General features: G+C 41.5%; 1 long non-coding RNA gene across 2 annotated transcripts; it reads right to left on the bottom strand.

Moving 5' to 3' along the window:
- Positions 1-215: 215 nt before the first annotated feature.
- Positions 216-1234, bottom strand: LOC138912501 (uncharacterized). 2 transcript variants are annotated; one of them, XR_011418055.1, is made up of 2 exons: positions 769-1234; positions 216-577 (listed from the first exon to the last, which is right to left on the bottom strand). It is a non-coding gene; the product is annotated as an uncharacterized lncRNA (long non-coding RNA). The 2 variants fall into 2 exon arrangements; XR_011418056.1 differs by having other exon boundaries at positions 815-1234.
- Positions 1235-5175: the final 3941 nt, after the last annotated feature.

Raw genomic sequence — 5175 nt, 5'->3', positions numbered from 1 at the left:
CCTACCAGAGTAGATTACTATTGCTTAATTTACCTACACTTGAAAACCGTAGAATAATGCTTGGTACTATTTTTATGCAAAATCTTATAAGAGGTGATATTGATTCGGTAGAACTGGTAAACCGTTTAACTTTTAATGTTCCCGTTAGACTACCACGAAATTATTACCCTCTTAATTTGCCTCGATGTTCATTAAATTTTACTCTGCATGAGCCCTTTCATGTTCTATGTAAAAATTATAACAATCTTTATCATTTAATTTGCACTTCAACATCTATCCCCGTATTAAAAACTAAAATTTTATCTCATTTGCTTCAATCTTAGTTGTAGTATTTGTAGTATTTGTTTCATGTATTTTCCTCGCGAACTCGCATTTTTGCCCTAATTGATAAAGGGTTCCGCCCGTAACAAGCACGTGCTTGGTATCGTTGGGCCACTTGTTTGTACTGCTCGTAGTGCATCAACGTCCATCATACATATATCGTATGTTAAGCTTTTGATCGATATCTTCCCGTGTGTATCCGATATAAGAGATCTTTGTTCTAAACAGTGGCGGGAACACTTTGAATAAAACCATGCTGGAATACATAACAATAATAATATAAATAAATAAGTGAATATATAATCAACAGTACATATAATAAATAATTAATAAATATCTCAATTAATCAGTGTTGGGACATACCTAGATACTTTTACCTAGGTATGTATGTAGTGGTACCTTTTACCTTACCTAGGTAAACAAATAATTGAGTACCTTTTACCTTACCTAGCTACAGATTTTTGTATGCCTTTGGAATTATGAAGGTACTTACATAGGTATTAAACATTGCTCTGATTTAAAATAGCCAAATCTGACTGCGACACTGTAGTATCGTTTCATTGTATCGTTTCGTTTCGAAATTGTAATAGTCGGAACGCAGCATTAAAAGTCATTGGAATTCAGCCGTTCTATGGTTTGTTTTGTGAAGTTAAAACTAATCGCAGTTTTATTTTATATCATTTTGTGCACGTATGTATGTTCCCATCACTACATCAATTTATTTATGAAACCAAAGTGTATTTGGCGCGCAAAAATGCCGTATGTACGTAAACAAACGGCATATACATATACATAGTCAATGTTTCTACATACGGAATTTTTGCGCGCCAAATATGTACATGAGGGTTTCATAAATACATTGATGAAGTGATACGTGCATACAATTATAAATATATGCACAAAATTAAAACATTTAAATTTAAATGAAATGAAAAGATATTGTTTGATTAAGACGACTAAAAACTGAAAACTAGTTTTATTTGAAGTTTAAATGACTACATTGAACAATACAAAAAAATTATAAAAAAAAAATAAAACAATATATTTACCTTATACCTTTACCTAGGTACTGGGAAATTGAAGTACCTTTACCTTACCTAGGTATTTATTTTTGCCCAATACCTTTTACCTTACCTAGGTAAAAAAAAACAGTACCTTTTCCAACACTGCAATTAATAAATAAATATATCACCTCCTTCTCCTATCTTCTGCCCCTACTAATTATACCCTTGTAGAGGGTATTATAATTTCAGTCAGATGTTTGCAACGCAGTGAAGGAGACGTTTCCGACCACATAAAGTATATATATTCTTGATCAGCACCAATAGCCGAGTCTATCTAGCCATGTCCGTCTGTCCATCTGTCCATCTGTCCGTCTGTCCGTTTCTATGCGAACTAGTCTCTCAGTTTTAAAGCTATCGCGATGAAACTTTCCCGAAAGTCTTCTTTCTATTGCAGGTAGTACATATGTCGGAGCGAGCCGGATCGGACCACTATATCTTAAGGCTCCCATAGGAATATTCAAACATATATAAGAAAATTCATTGTGACTTTAATTCTTGACTACTTATAAACAAAATTCAAAAATAGAAACGCTGAATCTTGAATCCCTGGAACTGCACCGAGTGAGCATTACTTTATCTGCAAGGGTATATAAGCTTCGGCTGACCGAAGGTAGCTTCCTTTCTTGTTTTTTTTCTTTTCTTTCTTTCTTTTCAGACTTGAATCAGGGGAGATGGAACCGGTTACCAGCCGGTGGACTCTGTGCCAAAAACTTTCCTGCGCATAATTTTCCGTCATATGTCCTGACACGCCGCTCGTCAACTAAACTGGCTATCAACCATGTACATTTATAGTCGCCAGTTAAGGACATCGGCTGCTCGTTGAGTCCTGTATGCATTGTTTTCGCGCGTATGTTTTGATTCTCAGGTCGAGGTGATCGTGCGGCGCGTGTACATCACGGGTCACGATCACACATTTAAGTTTAAAACCGAGATGAAAAATCAAACACACCCACGAAACCAAAACAAAGGATCAACTTCTACTATAGCAACAAAAATCTTTACACAATGATTTAATAAATAACAAACTAAACCCTACCTAATTTATCACAGTTTTTAATCACAGATTTAATCGCAGTTTTCGCTATCTGCGGATGCAAATCTTGTCCCTTCTGGGCCAAGATGCCACCCGCAGGTCGCCGCTGTATCTGCCATCTGTGAACAGGAGCACATTGCCTCAAAACTGGGCAAGCCTCCTGTCCTGCTCAAAACCCTAACCCTCTTTATTTTCCCTACAGCCCACCACTTCCGAGCAGTTGCATGCCACTTCCTGTTGCTCTGCAAGTCATCGGTCGTGGAGGCTGACAGGAAAGGAAAAGGTGAAAATTGTGAGACGCCGTCGTCCCGACAATTATAATCTGTATTTTGTTTGGGCGCCATAATGTTATGGAACTGCCAAGATTGGTACCCCCAATGTCCCACAGTTCCGCAACACTAAATATCGATAACTATCGACGTCTCACTGTACACATAATAGCACATCTCTAACAACAAAACGTAAACAAGCTAAGACTTACAATTTGTGGACAATTTCACGGAAAAGTGGCATTAGATGTGGCTGCCACTGCGCACCCACCCTTCCTGTGGTGCCCCGATGGATGCGAGGGAGGCACCAGCCATCGTCACCGGCCGGATTCAACTCCAGGCGGTTTACGACCGGTCCATCTCCCCCAACAGGTAAGCGACTCACACAATCATTTTCATTCTCTGATCACATTTAATAATTAACAATATCTTTCATTGCAGGTACTTAGAATAATGTTTCTTTATCTAAGCTTCCTTGCTGAGCATTTAAAAGGGGGTCACAGCGGTAGCACCAGAAGTCTATAGACGCAGCGAAAGCAATTTTCGCGCAGGCGGTATTTGGGCAATTGCACCTTTTTGGGTCGCCTAGTCGTGGCGAGCTCCGAGTGTCGAGAAAGGACGTGCTTAAAAATCTAATGAGGTAAGTGCCTATCGACTAATGTGGTTTCCTCACTTCCAAGGATTCCCACAACCAAATTGGGCTACTTTACGGATGAGAAAGGATGAACTTATTTAAATCCACATTAATGGACAATGGAAAGGGTAAGGTACATTTACATATTCAACTTCTTAAATAACTAATTGGTGGGTTACACCAATGCGGTTGGAACACATGCACTCGTAAAATAACCAAATTTCTATTAGTGAATTAACAATAACTACCTTTCTAAATTTTTTTCTCGAGCGCGGTTTAAAATGGATCATTTGGATCCGCAATATGGCAGTTACTGACATGCAGTTTGGCCTACCTTTCTTGCCTCGTCATTTTCTAAGTTGGTGCTCTCAAATGTGGGTCATTGGACGATCCAAACCCAGTTAAGAGAATCCTCAGAGCGAACCGGGATTCATTTAAAAAGCTAGATTGCCAAATGACCAACAAAAGGAGACGCCACTACGTTCTAGGGTTACCCTGCCTACGCTATCGATAACTCCCTTGCCTCGATTTCTATTTCCTTTTAGGCAATTCCAACTTGAAATGCAACACCACCCAAGGATTTTGAGGGACGCCACCGGATTTGAAGCCACTCGACGAAATCATTGGGAGCATTTGGATCCTTTCCTGGTGGAACCTGGACGATTACGCCGTTTGCAGTTCCATACGGTGCCCAACGCGGGGCCCACGCATGCCGGGAAGTATGCTGACATCAACATTTTTTGCTCTTGTTTACTTTGTTTCTTCTTTTTCGAGCCCGTTGGTCATACCGCTGGCGGCTTCGGTCGTACGCTGTCTCCAGATTTTTTCGGACCCTTTCCTGGATCACTCGGAGTTTATCCGCTGTCTTCATTCCTGCCAACTCGTGGTCACACAAGGACTTTAGTTTCCTTGCTAACCTATAGTTGGCTCCGTTCAGAAACATGTGATGTCCGAATACGGTGAAGAACGGCGCTTCCCCTGTCGCCGAGTGAATCGCGTTGCGGAGCGCTCCCTCAATCTCCGGAAGGTACACGTCCCAGTCTCGATGATCACCATCTAAAAAGCTCCGGATTGCTGCCAACACGCTTCGATTTACTCGTTCTGCTGCGTTGCTCTGTAGTGAGTATACTAGAGTCTTTAGGTGCGATATCCCGAAACTCTCCATCGCCTCTTGGAAGATTTTTGACGTGAATTGACTACCATTGTCCGAGTGTATTGTTTCTGGGACGCCAAATTTGTAAAATACCTCGTGGATGAGGAACTCGACGACATTCGAGGCGGTAGCTTCCTTCATGGCCTTCAGGAACACGAATGTGGAGAAATGGTCAACCACGATGAAAATCCAGGCATGACCCTTCTTGGACCTCGGATATTTCCCCAAGAAGTCGATATACAGCTTCTGGAATGGCTTTTCCGTCTGGACTCTTTCTCCAGACTCGGAACCTTCCACCTCATCGTCCAGATTCGCTGGAGAAACTCTCGTGAAGATGAGACCATCCTCGATCTTCAGGTCCGGTAGGTGTTCCAAATTACTCTTCACATAGTTCACTAATTCCAGATAATCTTCTCCAGCGAACTCGGTGGTTTCGAAACCCAACACCTCCGTCGGATCCACCACTAGCTCCTCTACACACCGTGAAAGGGTGTTTGCCACGACGTTCTCGCTTCCTCTCCTGTGCTCGATGTTGAAGTGGAATCCTTGAAGCTGCAGTGACCACCTCGCCAACCGTCCTGAAAGATCCTTCATGGACATGAGCCACTTCAAGCTGGCATGATCGGTGATGCAGGTGAATGGCATCCCTTCGACATAAGGCCTAAACTTGCGAATAGCCATTAGCCATTATTCATCTTGGC

The sequence above is a fragment of the Drosophila takahashii genome, chromosome 2R, assembly GCF_030179915.1.
Source record: "Drosophila takahashii strain IR98-3 E-12201 chromosome 2R, DtakHiC1v2, whole genome shotgun sequence".
Taxonomy (NCBI): Eukaryota; Metazoa; Arthropoda; class Insecta; order Diptera; family Drosophilidae; genus Drosophila; species Drosophila takahashii.
Note: the sequence above shows the minus strand (reverse complement) of the source record. Positions and strands in the feature narration are given on the sequence as shown.